Here is a 17753-nt window from a genome sequence, read left to right on the forward strand (position 1 = left end):
AACTGTGGAGTTCCACAGGGAAGTAGTCTTGGTCCATTGCTATATTCAATATTTACCAATGATCTACCACTGACCCTAAAGAACACTAAAATTTCGATGTATGCAGATGATTCCACAATATACACAGCAAACCCACAATAGATGAACTAAGTGGTGTTTTAAATCAGGAACTTCAAGCAGTAGTAGAATGGATAATTAACAATAAACTGGTTCTTAATATCTCTAAAACAAATTGCATTATGTTTGGGTCAAAAAATATGTTAATGAATGAACCGAAACTAAAGCTATATGTAAATGATGTGGCGGTAGAACAAGTGCAAGAAACCAAACTTCTAGGAATACTATTCGATAGTAAGTTAACATGGTCTAAACCCATAGAGAAAGTAATAAATAAAATGGGCAGAAGTCTTGCAACTATAAGGAGATGCTGTGATTTTTTACCTTTAAATTTAAGGGGAAGTGTCATTAAAAGTCTTGTTTTATCACACTTAGACTATTGCTCAGAGGTTTGGTCGTGCGCGTATCATTCAAGAAAAAAACAAATATAGATTTAGAGAATTATTGAAAGAGTATTTATTAGCAAAACAGTTCTCGGGGTCTGCTGATGTTTAGTTGTGGCTACTGAGTACAAGTAATTAGTGTCAGTTTGATGATCCAAATGATGTTTTATGTAAATGCAATATAATGGAATCACACCTAACGTAGGTTGACATAGACCTGACCATCTGACCACTTATGATTTAGGTTAATAGCTACACTTTGGAGGTACAGTTAATGTGAACTAGGTCCTGTAGTACTGTATATATGTTTTTGTTTTGTTGTTTGTTTTGTTTTGTTTTGTTTTGTAGATTGGTGTGAGTTGTTTTTGGTTGTTGTTTGTGTCTTGTTGTGTGGTGTGTTTATTGTAATATACTGTAATGTAAAGATAATTGTGTTGGATGTGGACTCCAGGAAGAATAGCAATGGCCTCTGCCAAAGCTAATGGAGATCCAAATAAAGATAAGATAAACCAATCATCTAACTAAAGAAAAATGAGTGGCCATCATTACTTTAAGAAATGAAGGTCAGTCAGTCCGGAAAATTGCAAAAACTTTAAATGTGTCCCCAAGTGGAGTCGCAAAAACCATCAAGCGCTACAACAAAACTGGCACACATGAGGACCGACCCAGGAAAGGAAGACCAAGAGTCACCTCTGCTTCTGAGGACAAGTTCATCCGAGTCACCAGCCTCAGAAATCGCAAGTTAACAGCAGCTCAGATCAGAGAGCAGATAAATGCCACACAGAGTTCTAGCAGCAGACCCATCTCTAGAACAACTGTTAAGAGGAGACTGCGCCAATCAGGCCTTCATGGTCAAATAGCTGCTAGGAAACCACTGCTAAGGAGAGGCAACAAGCAGAAGAGATTTGTTTGGGCCAAGAAACACAAGGAATGGACATTAGACCAGTGGAAATCTGTGCTTTGGTCTGATGAGTCCAAATTTGAGATCTTTGGTTCCAACTGCCGTGTCTTTGTGAGACGCAGAAAAGGTGAACGGATGGATTCCACATGCCTGGTTCCCACTGTGAAGCATGGAGGAGGAGGTGTGATGGTGTGGGGGTGTTTTGCTGGTGACACTGTTGAGGATTTATTCAAAATTGAAGGCACACTGAACCAGCATGGCTACCACAGCATCCTGCAGCGACATTCCATCCCATTTGGTTTGCGTTTAGTTGGACGATCATTTATTTTTCAACAGGACAATGAGCCCAAACACACCTCCAGGCTGTGTAAGGGCTATTTGACCAAGAAGGAGAGTGATGGAGTGCTGCGGCAGATGACCTGGCCTCCACAGTCACTGGACCTGAACCCAATCCAGATGGTTTGGGGTGAGCTGGACCGCAGAGTGAAGGCAAAGGGGCCAACAAGTGCTAAACACCTCTGGGAACTCCTTCAAGACTGTTGGAAAACCATTTCAGGTGACTACCTCTTGAAGCTCATGGAGAGAATGCCAAGAGTGTGCAAAGCAGTAATCAGAGCAAAGGGTGGCTATTTGAAGAAACTAGAATATAAAACATGTTTTCAGTTATTTCACCTTTTTTTGTTAAGTACATAACTCCACATGTGTTCATCCATAGTTTTGATTCCTTCAGTTAGAATCTACAATGTAAATAGTCATGAAAATAAAGAAAACGCATTGAATGAGAAGGTGTGTCCAAACTTTTGGCCTGTACTGTACACAATGAATGGCTGAGCCAGCTGCGGTCTGTGCCGTGCGTGTGCTTTGTGAAAGCCGCTTCAGAGCGTTGCACCTGGAAACAGCAGTCAGTTTTGTTGATCTACAGTGAAAACAACGAGCTCGAAAAGTTAACCACCTGATGAGAGGCAGTCAGAAGCAAGAAGCGACTACCACGAACAGTATTTTATTTATACAAGGTAACAATAAGCTTTTAGAGTGTAAATATGATTATGATTTATTGATGAAGATGATAAGACAGTGGTGTAATGAAGATGTGATGATGATGTTGATGAAACTGCCTGATAAAGATTTTAGAAGCAGGAGTTTGTACTAAGTGAGGAGTTTGTCTGCACTAAGGTTGCACTGAAAAAAAAAGGATGTCTCCACTGTTTCTGTCTCAAATGTGATATTTTGAACCATTCAATTTGGTTACAATGGGTTATCACTAGTTTTATGGGGTGTGTGTGTGTGTGTGTGTGTGTGTGTGTCCCTTGTTTTTCCCTCATCTATCTGATCTGTCTTTTTTGCCCCGGGTTGAATGTGCCCCCCTGACAAAACCCCTGGCCCCAGCCAGGCCTCTTCAGTAAAATTGGTCTAGAACCGCCGCTGTGCTGGTGGCACTAGAAATAAGAAATGACAGCTCTGGGTTCTGCAGCAGCTCCCCCGCTGAGCCTTCCTCTGTCATGTACACACATGCATAGCCTACACACCTCACACAGACACATACAAAGTATACAGTATACAGTATTTCTGGACCTCAAACTCTGAACCTTTGAACTCAATTTGCATTCTCCAGTTTGTTTTGAGCGTTTGTCTTACTGTGTATCAGCTCTTGTATCTCTTTACGTGTCCTTGTACTTGTCCTCACTTGTTTTGTAATCACTTTCTTGCACAATAAAAAAAAAAAGACCAGTCATTTGGGTGTTCTCTTCCTGCAGCACTGTCATTAATCCGACGTAGACTTTTCTTAGAATCTTTCTTACTAAGAAATTTAAGAAAAAAGTTAGGACAATAGTGGTGAATAAAGCCCAGTGTCTGTTATCTTCTTTTCTTTCCCTTAAGTTGCATTTATCCTTAAATACATGATAATCCTTTAACCATTTTGTTTAGTGTAGTATGATCCAGGTGTTTTTATTGACATTTAACTTAATTGGGTGGCCTACATTATCAAATATATTCGAACCCAACAAAAACACTTCTCACTATTGCCAGTATTAACAAAACTAAAAAGGGTAGGACTAGTTATGAAAAGATAAATTCACCAAGTCTTGAAAAATAAAACTGAAAAATAAATGAATAAATAAAAATAAATAAATAAATAAAGAATGACATAAAATATCCATCCAGATTTTGAGAACCAACAACATAAAATTTATCTTAATCAGACAGCCTAATTCTCAAATAAATGTGGAAAATTAAGTAAGAATAAAATAAGGCTTCCCAATATAGCCTATATTAGCAAAACTAAGAAGGGTTGGCATAATAATTAAAAAAAAAAAATCTATTCACCTTGTCTTTTCCTAAAATGCTCAAACTAATTTGTAGAACACAACAGTTCCAGAGCAAGCTGTGGAGAGCTGTGGGCCGGGGCGAGGCTTTCTGTCGGCCCTAAATCTGAACCTTGGGGAATACCACATTTAATGGGAGCAGATGATGAAGAACGGTTTCCTGTATTGACTGGAAAAGTTCTTTCTCTCAGGTAAGAGGTAAAATATTAAATGTGTTCAGCTTGGAGGAGACATGGTAGAAGACAACTCTTTTCCAGAATCCTAGAAATAAATTGTAGTCTGGAAATATTCTGTACTTTTTCAGGTCATTAGGGTCCAGGGTAGGTTTCCCAACGACTCTGTTGGTGCAACAGCTATTAACTATAGCCAAAATAAGGGCTGGGTGTCCAAAATAAGAAGGGTCACTCTCACTGCCACTGCCTCTTCCTCTTCCCTCCCCTCCGCTCTCCTCTCTACAGCTGCCGGTGGAAATCCCACCTATGCTTTCCAGTTAGCCATGATGCTTCTCAAACACCCCACCTGCCAGGTGGTGCTGGCCACTTGGGTGGCGGTCCTTGCTGGATTTGCCACCTGGTACCTTATGTGATCTCTCGCAGAATCAGTAACGACTGAGCAGAGATTGGAGGACACAGCGGAAGATGGGTTTGAGTTTGTTTTTTGAGGATGTGCAATACCTCGGCAACCAAATATGTCATCCCCACCAACCTCGCTCCTCTTCTGTATGTGTCTGCTACATAGCTGTAAATCTTTGGTGGCATACGTTTTAATTATGGAAGGACTGTTTCATTCATGGTTTCACTTCTGTGTGATGAGAGTGACCCAAAGTACGCCTGGTGTCTGTACACACTGAAGCACATGGAGAGAGGAATTGGAGGATTTGGGTCTGTGGTGCTTTTCAGGAATGTTGTATTTAATGATTGTGGAGAACTGTGCTACGGTTATAAAGTAATGTGCAATTGTACCCATGATGGCTCAGGATTTTATCAGCAATATGACATTGATGATAATACATTTCACACACATGTCGTTACTTATCCTGGTAATGAATGAATACCAAACAAGGTGATCCTTAATCCCCGTCATCATCCTCTGGAACAGAAAGAAAACTGAATCCTACACTCTTAGAAATAAAAGTGCTAACTAGAACCATATATGGTTCTTCGGCTCATCCCCATAGGAGAACCCTTTTTGGTGCCAGGTAGAACCTTTTATAAAGGTTACATCTGGAACCCTTTTGGAGGGTTATACCTAGAACCGTCTGTGAAAGGTTCCACCCAGAACCCCACATGAGAGGTTCTACAAAGAGCCCTTACTGGAGGTTCCATCCAGAACCATTCCACCTTCATAGGGTTTCATCTAGAACCCATCCAGGGAGTTTCACCAAGAACCCTTTCATATTTCAAGGGTTTCACCAATAACCATTTTCTGAGGGTTCTGTGAAGAACCATATTGTATTCTACAGATCAGGCAAAACAATTATTTCATTACTTATACTATATTGTGGTTGTTTATAATGTTGAGATTGAGGACACATTCAAACAATTTTAATGAGAATTTTTCTTTTATTTAAAAAACTTGGAACAATGTTGGATAAGGAGGGGAGACTCTCTGAGGACAGTTCAACAGAAGAGGAGAGGCTTTGTAGGTCCGAGGGGAAAACAAGTCAAAAGTGAGCATAGGTCCTGTGGAATCAGCAACATGATGATAGGACTCAGGCCAGACACATCATACTGTAATTATGCATCATAATCACATCATGTAATCTCCAGCAATGGTGACATGGCAGAGAGAGAAGATAAAAGCATCAATCCAAGGTAGACTTACACTGCACCAGATGAAGCAGTTAACTATCTACAAACAATAAAATAATGCATGGTCCAATGAGAGCAATCAGCATATGGGCACATAGAGCACTAATGGTGACAGTGGAATGGAAACCCACAAAGTTTCCACATTAACCCTCCTGTTATGTTCAAATTTACTAACATCTTTTAGGGGTCAGTTTGACCCCAAACATAAACTAAAATTGTTACCAAAGTGTACTTTAAGCATCTCTGTAGACATATTTTGGATATGAGCTTGAATGGTCCTTTCATCCTCTCCAAAGTCTCCATCTTCCTGAGCCTGTGATGCATGAAAAATGACACAACAATATGGTAAGAGGTAACCACTAAGATGAGGTGTACATGATAATTTTTTAAAAAGTATGCTTAAGTTATATGTTGTTTCCAAAGACTTACAGCGGGCCTGGTTATGTAGAAAAGCTGGCTTGGTTGACCCAGAGTATGGCGCTTCTTTCCAGATCCTGCCACAGAAAATTTTGGACACATTTGTTGCACCATTGAGTCACCAATAAGGGGTCGCCTTTCCTTTTTGAACTTGTTAGAGACCCACGTAAATCATCCTACAACCAAGAGAGGAATTGTTTACTTAAGGGGATAGTGCTGTCGAAAATGAGATGATTGTTGACCTCAGTATTGTCCAGATTTGTCAACATCAAGCCATTTTGTAAAATACACCTATACAGTAAAAGATAGACACACTCATTTTTGGCAAATGTGAACATTAGGTGAATGCATTTTCTGTTTATTATATATTGAGATACAGTATGTACAGTAGCTATATCTATACAATTAAGATATGCAAACATACATTAACAGACTCATTTTGTGCTTATACTGACATGTCCTGACATGTCCTGAACCAATTTTCTCCCGCATGAAGGGACATCTGCGTATGAACAGGCTTAAAATCTCTGTATATTGTTTGGCTGAGGGATACCTTGGTTGGGGAGAGAAATAACAGAATAAGTTGAACATGTTGTCTTAAAGTGCCATTATATGGAGTATAATCTCAATTGAAAGCTACAATGTGCAGTAGTTTTCCATAATAATGATAAAAGTAACCTACATTGTTTGGCTGCTGAGGATGTCATACAGTGACAGATCATTTCTCTGAGGGGACAAAAGTTCCCCCACAAATGACCAGAATTACAGTATCTTGACAGCATTTTACCTGTTCCAGTTTCTTGTTGTTGTTGACAATGATGATGATGGCGATGATGATGATGATGATGATGATGATGATGATGATGACTTCAACTGCTTGAGATACTTGAGGAATTGTGCTTGTTTTTTTATTGATGGGATTAATAATTCTACTCATTCTACAAAAACAAAACAAACAAAAAAAAAAAAAAAATCAAAACAAGAAACAAATGCATGCATTAAAATAGTCCACCTTTCACCATAAAAAGTCCTTAGCTAGAGTCAAGCTTGCTGAAATAAGAAATCATATTTAGCTTACCTTAATTCTCTGAAGTTTTTGATCTTCTGTCACTTCAGTCTGGCCTCTAACCACAGTCATCACTATTGATGTGTCACACCTGTTTTGCTGAGAAGGGCAGACCATGTGACGCAATCCACATTAAAACCAACTATTAGCTCCCACATGGCCATTGGCAGGGTAGCCAGCTCCCTGGCCTGACACACTGAACCTCAGCCTTTCCTCTGGGAGATCGGGGTTCAAGTCCCGACATTATCATCCCACCAGCGCCTGCACTATCCATACTCAAGGGAAAAATAGATGAGGATGGTTAACTGCCCACGTTCCAAAAAGAAAATACCATTTTCTTTTTTCTTATTTTTCTTTTGATGGCTCATGAGCTTACATTTATGTAGGATGTAGGGTGAGGATCTTATACCCATGCTTTCAACAATACTTGAAGAACTCTTTCCTCCAAAAGGGTTCTCTGGATCAAAACGGTTCTTACCAGAACCTTTAGTGTTACAAAGAACCCTTGAAAAACCCTTTCTTCAAAAAAGGGTTCTTCAGAAGCAAATGGTTCTGGGTAGAACCTGAGCCCCTCATGAAGAACCCTTTTGGAACCCTTATTTCTAAGAGTGTAGCAAAGCCAGATTTCACACTCATCATCTTCTCAGTTGATGCAGGGACATACTGAGGTCAAAGATCAAATATGACAGAAATTATGGCATTCTCTAGGTCATGTGGTACAGGGTTACTCTGATAATTCACTGAATTATGGCTTATGCATTATTTTTTTTTTAAATTCTTTAATTAATTAATTAATTTATTTTTTGCACCTTGGTAAAATCAAGTATGTTTCTGGTTAAATCAAATGCATAACCTCTTAACCCTAACATCTTTTTAACTAGAGCTTTGTGTAGCCTAGTTGAACCATAAAATAATTATGCCTCCACTCTTTATATTTCAATATAGCACCAACATATCCAGAACATTCTTCACTCTGCCTATGAGCACAGCAGCCGTGCAGTAGGAACGTCCTCAAAGTCATTATGGCCTCGATAAAACAGTTACCAACACACAAGTGCTGAATGAAAGTAATATTACAAATAATAGCAATAGTATAAAGTACTTTCTTGAATGTAATACCAAGAGAAAGCAACTCACATTCTGGTGAACACAGTAACTCAAAGTATGATAGACCCTTCATGATTACACAACAAAGGTCCCAAGATTGGTGATATGATTTTGTGGCACAAATTTACATATTCAAGTTTTACAATTCCCAACAATTTCCATGACCTACAGTAGGATGAGTAGGGAGCCACAACGGCCAGACAAAAGAGATTTGTTGTCTCTTACATGATCATGTATGGCAGAAACTTACCAGAGAAAAAAATAAGAAGAAAATGTTTTTCAAGCATTTTATTTAATGTTTGGCATTTGTTGGTTAATACATGGTTCATGATCTTCATACGTTGCATACATTCCAAAATTCATGAAGCCATGACCCCACCTCTGTGTGGAGTGCCAAATTACTGATCAGCTAATGCAGTTCACGCTGAACACATTTGTCATGGACTTGAATTTTAGGTTTTACCACAGTTTCTTCATTGCCCACACTATTCCATTTGCCACTTTTTTTAAATTTTACTTCCTTTATGACTGTTTTGTACCGTGTTTTTCCCTCATCTATCTGTTCTTCACAGCTCACACATTCTTGAGCAACACAACGAAATATGTTGCCCAAGAGAAATTTCGTTGCAATATTCATAATGGCGATCTTTGTATCCTCTTTGTTATCATAAGGCTCAGTGAACACAAGTGCATGTCTTCTCCAGGCTGTGATGAGGTGAAGGTATTGAAGAATGTTCCTATTGTTCCTAGGGCTGTCGTCAGCACAACGAGAACGACATGGAAACAAATAAGTGTAAAGAATCAGTTGATAATCAGCATTCTTGCTAAGCTCCGTGTTTTTAATTTTGTGATCTTGTTCAGAGTTTATCTTGCTTAACACCCGATATTCAGCATGGTCCTTGATGTCCAGATGTGGATTAGGGTTATTTTTTTGTGGCATTGTGGCAGGTTTGGCTGCCACAATGTAATGACCACTATAAACCTTTGTTTTATTGAATGCGTCGTCAATGTCTTCTGGAGAGTCCTTATTTTTGACTTCCTCAAGGTCTGGCTCTCCGTTTTTAGATGGGATGATTATGGCCATGCTGTACTGTCCCGTAATTTTGTATCTGAAAGACAGAGAGAAGAGAGAGTGAGATGAGATGGTGTATAGCTTAAGGCCATACACCAGGTGCAATTTCACACCGTCTTTTTTACATGGAATTCAGAGGAAGCAGCATGGGACGTCAGCCGAATTCAATGTCAACTGTGATGGCAATCAGTTATGATGAAAAAACTGCTACTTCTGTCAACAGTGTCTCTTGTATTTATTCATCTATTTATCTATTTGTATCAGCAAGGACTCTTGGCACAAAACAAAACAAAAAGACAAGGGCAGCTAAAGAGTTTCTGTTAGTGCAAGGGATGAATGTTGGGATTCAGCTCCTAGCCTGTCTGCTGTTGGTATGATATGTTAGTGCCAATCATCCTCAAAATACTCTCAAACACTTTGAGATGACAAATGCCCATTGACATATTATTTTTTGAGCTTCAATAATTTCAGTTTCAATGCAATTTAATTTTTTCCCCCCAGATATATGGCTGCTTACAAATTACTCACTTGTTCCTGATAGCCGCCATTACTTTGTGCAGTTCTTCGACTGAAAATTGTTGGGTAGAGCCACTAGCAGTGTCATGACCGCTAGCGCCCGCACCACTGGGACCAGCAACAGACTTGCTGGCGGAAGCAGAAGGGTTTTTTCCTCCTGGTTGTGCACCTCCTGGCAGGGCGAGGCTCAGCACAACAATCAACCAAAATACAGCAACACTCGCCATCTGCACACACAGACACAGACACATGCACACACACATTTGCGACCGGGTGAGGGGCCGCACAAGGTAAAAAATTAGTCAATGACAATTTATTTGCGACAGAACAGTGAATTCAACAGAATTACATCACAAATAACAATATTTAGTCATTAATTAATCTTAATGAATTGATCTCTGACTGCAAACGTTTCATTGTTAGTGTAGAGCCGGTAATTGAAATCTTCTGTTACTTGCTGGCTTCAGAAAACAGAAACATGTTCATGTGGTAACCCTTCAGATGGAAGATAAACGTTCTCGACATAATTACTTTAAATGCAGGAAAGTCAGTTGTATTCAACTTTGCCCAAGTTGAGGATTACAGAAATAGAAATATAACAGATGATCATCTGTGAAGGAGAGGAAAGTTTTACTTTACCGCTCAGTCCAGCTCTCTGGTGGATTGAAAAGAATCCCAGGAGAAATCGTTTGATGCCGCTGAATTTGTGCCTCTTCAAGAGATGCCCTGAAACAGAAAACGCTCACCCCTTTTTATCCTTTCCTCTCCCCCCTCCTTGAGGTCATACTGTACAAAACCAATCACTCATTCCTTTGTGTGTAAAGTGCCACCCAGTAACTCTATATCATAAAATAGTTTTTTCATCGCTGAGCCTTGCTATCTGCCCTCAGAGATAGGAAAAGGAATACAAATGACTTCCAAAAGGTGGAGATGCAAAAAAGCTATTCAGAGTCTTTTGCATCAGCGCCATCCAGTTGCTCACCTTAAAACAGTAAGAAGAAACTTTCTGAAATGGTGTTTGAATTACAGAGGAGCCAGGGGCAGCTCAGCCACTCACTACCCTAAAACTCACCTCAAACCTATAAAATCTATAGTTTGGGGGGGTCTCGCAAGAAGTCATAATTATTAAACTATTCATTTATTAATTACAATATACTCCTATGATGACTGACATTAAAAATAAATGTGAAATTGACATTGAAATCCATACATCCTACTGTTTTTCTTTTTCCTCTGTTCAGCGAAACACAATGTGAAGTAAAAGCACCTGTGATTAGGCAACGAAAACATCAGCCGATCTCCCACACAGCTGGACCCCCAGGCTTCGAAAAAAAAAACTTTTCCTCTTTCTTTTAATTTTGCTTGGAAACAAGGGGGAGAAGAAAATGAACGCAATACTTATCTATAAATATGAATACACATATTGATGTCTTGAACTGTGGGTAGCAGTTACCATGGCCACCACTAGTGTTAGTGTTATTATACAGATACTCCCACAAAAGTTTATACAGTATTACCTTGAAACCAAAAGGTGTGTTTGGAACATAAAGGAGGAGGAATTTCAACATTATAACTTGATCATTTTGACTTTCATGAATTTTCACCTGATTTTGAAGGTATTGCACTGACAGGAGCTTATAATATTTATGAAACACCAGTCGATATTTCCTCATTATTATCAGGTTATTATGGCATTAATGTCACCATGTTACCATTTTTGATTGCATTAATATAGCCATTTTGTCATTAGTAAGTTACTATATTGTTCCCAAAATATTACTATACTATTACTAAATAGCTGTGTCTCATTGCTATCTTTAAATGTGTTTATATGTGTCTCCCTACGATTGTTGTTTTTGGTCCTTTATTACCCTGAAAGCACAAAGGGCACATGGCCATGGAATATATTTCAAAATGATTACCATTGCTACATGGTTGCTACATGGGCCCTAAAACAACACAGATGACTACTCAAATTTTACTACTACTCAATTTGACTACTCAAAGTTTCATTCCCACCCTCCCACCAGGGGGTCCTGCCCAAGTCCACACAATGCACATTGACACCTTCCTAAAATAATTGCCTATGTCATTTTTTGTCAAAAATGATTTTTTTTTTGCCTAAATCATCTCCTCTTGATGCTGGCCACCTCTGGTAAAATCGCCAGCATCCTCAGTTGAACGGATCATGCCATTCTACCCCTGAATCACATCAAAACTGTGGCTTAGGCAGTTATATTTTGCCTAAGTCAAAAGAAAATGTGACTTTATGCAATTTTACGTTATTTAGGCTATTTTAGGCTATTTTAAGAGTTTCAAGATGGCAGCGGTATCAAGAAGAAAGAAAATTTTCTCTGCAAGTGAAGTTATTTCAATGATCCAGGGCTCATCAAGGACCATGCTGAAATCAAATCAATCAATCAATCAATCATCCCCAGTTGGTAAGTGATGAGGTTTAGTACAACACTTTGTTGACTTAGGCAATTGTAATATGTTATAAGCCAACATATTACAATTGCCTAAGTCAACAAAGGCATGTTCAGAAATTTGCCTAAGTCATTTATTTCTGTTATGTGACATAATTAACTGACATTGTTTTTATTATGTGAGTAGTCATCTTTTTTTATAACCTTTTTGAGTGAAATTATCAATGAATATCGTACAGTTAATTTTTGGTGAAGTTTTTTGTGTCTCCTGAAAAACCTGAAAAAATGACCTAGGCAATTATTTTAGGAAGGTGTCGACATTTAAGTACGGCTAAAGCTATACTCATATAACCCTGAAATATAATACATATCTTTTAATATATTCTGTATGGGCTTTGGCCTTTGGGACTTGTCGCCTCTAAGATAATGACTAAGCTGGATGTAATCAACGCCCACACAGGTTCACAGGAATCCCCAAGTATTCACACACACACACACACACACACACACACACACACACACACCCAGCTGCCCATAAACATGGCCCTTAAACAACTGGATAAACATAATTCTGTCAGTAGGGACCATAACTGAGAATAGACAAAGGCAGCCAACAACTGCGATTTATAATGATGCCAAGCTCAGTGAAAGAACGCTGACTGAAATAAAATCATTATGAGAAGACAATACCAGTGTCCGGCCCATTTTCTGAGTTTTGTGTAAAATGATGTCAAATTTGCCTTGTTCTTCTGCTTTTTTGTGTTGTTCCAATGCACATAAAGGAAATAAACCTGTGTATACCAAAAACATTTGTAATTGCAACAATTTCTGGGAGAAATGGGGTATTTTCTGGAAAAAATCCAGGGGTGCCAATACTTTGGTCCATGACCTACAGTGATGAGTAGAGAGCCACGATGGCCAGAAAAAAGACGTAACAACAGGTTTGTTGTGTCCAGTGGCGCCGCCAGGGATTTTGGGCCCCATGAAAAGAAATCTTATTGGGCCCTTGTATAGCCAGCCAATAGGCAAACCTTTTTATTTCAGGCCTTTCGAGGGCCCCCTCCCACATTGTGGCCCTGGGTAATCAGTCCCACTACGACGCCCCTGGTTGTGTCTTACATGATCATGTATGGTAGAAACTTACCAGGGAATAAATAAGAAGAAAGTGTTGTTCGAGCATTTTATTTAATGCTTGGCATTTGTTGGTTAACATTTGTTTGGTTCATGATCTTCATTCGTTGCATACACTGACCTCTCTGTGTGGAGTGCCAAATTCAGCCTACATTTGTTATTCAAAACCACTCTGCCTATCTTCTTTTTGGAGGCACAGTAAAGTTTTCCAGTTACAGTGAAAGCAGGCACAGTTAAAACAACTTTATCAAAGATCCACTTTGCATATCGGAGGTCACATGGCAGGCTGATGAGTACTGAACGCTGGACAAAGGTTCATACTGAAGGATAATCTTCAATGAAAACAGTTTAGAAAGTCAAGGATTAGAATAGTAACAGTAGTAACAGAGCCAGTGGTAATAGTAAAGAGAACACAACTGCTAAAATAATGATCCAATAATGATATGAATTACATGTAAAATAGTCAAAAGATCAGTATTGCTAAAATGAGAATAATTCAGTGATTACATGGAATATTTTAACTAGTAGCAAGAAGAACAGTGGTGCTAAAAAGATTATTCAGTGGTTAATAGTAAAAAGAGCAGCTAGGAGAAACCAGATAATAAAGAGGAACACAATATTGTTCACATATCTGTATATTGATTCCAAGCAACAGAGGCAATATTTTATGACTCTAAGAGCAGATGGAGAGGTTATTTATTTATTTATTTGCTTGTTTATTTTATTTTATTTTTTTTTATTTATTTTTTTTGTTGGTAGTCTAGCAAGTAGATTTTCACTTCTAAAATAGAAATTACTGATCAGCTAACCCAGTGTACCCTGAACACATTTGTCATGGACTTTAATTTTAGGTTTAGCCGGAATTTTTTCTTTGCCCACACTAGTCCATGTGTCACCCGCTTCATCTATCACTTCCTTTCTGACTGTTTTGTACCGTGTTTTTCCCTCATCTATCTGTTCTTCACAGCTCACACATTCTGGATTATCACAGCGAAATATGTGGTCCAAGCCAAATCCATTTCCCTGAGCAATATTCATAATGGCTGTTTTAAGCTGACTGGGTGTATATAGTTGTTTCTCTTCCTCTGTCCCTTTCCGGGTTGAAAAGGCTCAGTGAACACAAGTGCATATCTTCCCCAGGCTGTGATGAGGGGAAGATATTGAAGAATACTGCTCCTATGACTCGTGTCAGAACAAGGAGAAAGACATGGAGAAAAATAAGTGTAAAGAATCAGCCGATAATCAGCATTCTGGTCAAGCTGCTTCTTCTTAAATGTGCGATATCGTCCGGAGTTTATCCTTTCCATCTCGCTTAACACCGATACTCAGCATGGCCCGTGATGCCCAGATTTGGATCAACATTTTTTTTGGCAGCAGGTTTGGCTGCCACAATGTAATGACCACTATAAACCTGTTATTCATGGAATACGTTTTCAATGTTCGCTGGAGGGTCTGCTCTTTGGACTGTGTCAAGGTCTGGCAGTCCGTTTACAAATGGGACGATTATGGCCATGCTGTACTGTCCCATATTGTTGTAAGGATCATATCTGAAAGAGAAACAAACAGAAAGATACTCTCTAGCCCCTATTCATGAAAACATAGTTTGATGTACATATTTGCAAAAAAAAAATCACTTCTGAAACCCATGACTTTGACTTTGACAGCACTAACAGTACTGCCAGAAGGCCGACTGGAACCAGGAGGTTTATTTTTCCCTGGTTGCACGCCTGCTGGCAGGGCGAGTCTCAGCGCAACGATTAACCAGAACACAGCTACACCTGCCATCTACACACACACACACACACACACAGGACATCAGGACATCAGGACATAAAGAGTATGAAAACTGTTTCATACATCATGTGTGCTCACTGTTTGGCAAGCAACAGGTCACTGTTGCCCTTTTTATCTAATGTGATATAACATTATTAAAAGGATTATAAAATGCTCACAACCTAATTAATGACCCAATTCTAAACCCTTTATGAGGGTAGTCTTAGTGTAAAGTGGTACCAGCACATTTCTGTCAGGAAGGAGATAGGCGATCCCTTTCCAGTCACCTGCATGTGTGTGTCCTGATGTCCTGTGTGTGTGTGTGTGTGTGTGTGTGTGTTTGTGTGTGTGTGTGTGTGTGTGTGTGTGTGTGTGTGTGTCTGAGAGCATTAGTCCTTTACTCCCCTGCCTCAGTGAACTACCACCCTTGCTGGTAGGTTTGTGGGTAGGCAGGTGACAGGTTGTTTATTATGTAGTTGTTTTTATTATTATGTTTTTTTAATTTACTGTTGTTTTTCCTTGTGTCTCCCCTGGTCACAAATGTGTGCCTGTGGATGCATGTGTGTGTGTGTGTGTGTGTGTGTGTGTAGATGGCAGGTGTAGCTGTGTTCTGGTTAATCGTTGCGCTGAGACTCGCCCTGCCAGCAGGCGTGCAACCAGGGAAAAATAAACCTCCTGGTTCCAGTCGGCCTTCTGGCAGTACTGTTAGTGCTGTCAAAGTCAAAGTCATGGGTTTCAGAAGTGATTTTTTTTTTGCAAATATGTACATCAAACTATGTTTTCGTGAATAGGGGCTAGAGAGTATCTTTCTGTTTGTTTCTCTTTCAGATATGATCCTTACAACAATATGGGACAGTACAGCATGGCCATAATCGTCCCATTTGTAAACGGACTGCCAGACCTTGACACAGTCCAAAGAGCAGACCCTCCAGCGAACATTGAAAACGTATTCCATGAATAACAGGTTTATAGTGGTCATTACATTGTGGCAGCCAAACCTGCTGCCAAAAAAAATGTTGATCCAAATCTGGGCATCACGGGCCATGCTGAGTATCGGTGTTAAGCGAGATGGAAAGGATAAACTCCGGACGATATCGCACATTTAAGAAGAAGCAGCTTGACCAGAATGCTGATTATCGGCTGATTCTTTACACTTATTTTTCTCCATGTCTTTCTCCTTGTTCTGACACGAGTCATAGGAGCAGTATTCTTCAATATCTTCCCCTCATCACAGCCTGGGGAAGATATGCAGGGACAAAAAAGTCAGAAAGGCAGCAAAAGATGATGTTTTGTAGACATCTGTCCACAAAATGTTCTCCCAGAAGGATTTAGGCTTACTTAGGTACATTTGAGCAAACTCCAGTCTAGCTTTTTTTTTTTATGTCTGCAGGACAGCCTGAATATGTGTGGAAGTTGACCGAGGATGTTTATCCACCATTTGCGCTATCCTGCGTTGCATTCTTTCATCAGTTTTTCTCTTCTGCCCACGTCCAGGGAGATTAGCCACAGTTCCATGGGTTATAAACGTCTTGATTACTGCGCACCGTGGACAAAGGAACTTCAAGATCCCTGGAGATGGTCTTGTAACCTTGACATTGTTCATATTTTTCCACCATTTTGCTTCTTAAGTCCTCAGACAATTCTCTGCTCTTCTTTCTCTTCTCCATGCTTGGTGTGACACACACAGGCACACAAAGCAAAGGTTGAGTCAACTTTTATACAGTTTAACTGGCTTCAGGTGTGACTTCTATATTGCCAGCACCTGTTACTTGCCACAGGTGAGTTTAAATGAGCATCACATACTTGAAATAAAATGATTTACCCACAGTTTTAAAAGGGTGCCACTAATTTTGTCCATGCGGACACACGCACACCAAAAAACATTTGTAAATGCAACAGTTTCTGGGGGAAATGGTGAATTTTCTGGAAAAATTCCAGGGGTGCTAATACTTTCGTCCATGACTGCAGGTCATTGAAGAATCTAACATCTTCTTCTTTGGCATTTATAGAAATGAAACATCTTAAATGTGGATGTAAATGTTTGACAAACACTCCTCAGTCAGATTATTTACTGACATAAGGTAATCTGTTTATTATCAGAGTAACTTCAATCACCAAACACAAAGAAAAGGTACCAGACTCGACACACTGATGAATTATCAGGCAGCACCGCAACACAATCAGCATGTATTTGATTGGTGTGCTGAAAACGCTCAGCTGACAGGAGTTACAATTGTACCAGCCCAAACTTTGGAGAACATGAATTAAATATCGTGACACGTTACAATGTCCATATGCATATTACTGCTGAGTAAGGCATACAGAGGATGACGCATCATTAAATCAACTGTCTCAGCAAAAGAAAGAGAAAAAAAAAACACTTTATGCTACACAGAATTTAAATGCACAGTTATTCATAGTATAGTTATTTGTAGCTTTATCTCCAGTTTCATTTGAATGCTCTAACTTTTTGCATTCAGGCCTAAAGAAAATTGTAAAACTTATTGTCATTGTTCATCACTGTTTTCCTAATGAATATGTAAATTTGTGCCACAAAATCAGATCATCAACCTTGGGAACTTTGTTGTGTAATCATGAAGGGTCTATCATACTTTGAGTTACTGTGTTCGCCAGAATGTGAGTTGCTTTCTCTTGGTATTACATTCAAGAAAGTACTTTATACTATTGCTATTATTTGTAATATTACTT

At 39.2% G+C, this 17753-nt stretch overlaps 1 long non-coding RNA gene across 1 annotated transcript; it reads right to left on the reverse strand.

The window, feature by feature from the left end:
* Positions 1-5820: 5820 nt before the first annotated feature.
* On the reverse strand, positions 5821-6697 carry LOC115360129 (uncharacterized). Its single transcript, XR_003928310.1, has 5 exons — positions 6636-6697; positions 6419-6506; positions 6120-6129; positions 5966-6030; positions 5821-5849 (listed from the first exon to the last, which is right to left on the reverse strand). It is a non-coding gene; the product is annotated as an uncharacterized LOC115360129 (long non-coding RNA).
* Positions 6698-17753: the final 11056 nt, after the last annotated feature.

This window comes from Myripristis murdjan, chromosome 1 (genome assembly GCF_902150065.1).
Source record: "Myripristis murdjan chromosome 1, fMyrMur1.1, whole genome shotgun sequence".
Lineage (NCBI taxonomy): Eukaryota > Metazoa > Chordata > Actinopteri > Holocentriformes > Holocentridae > Myripristis > Myripristis murdjan.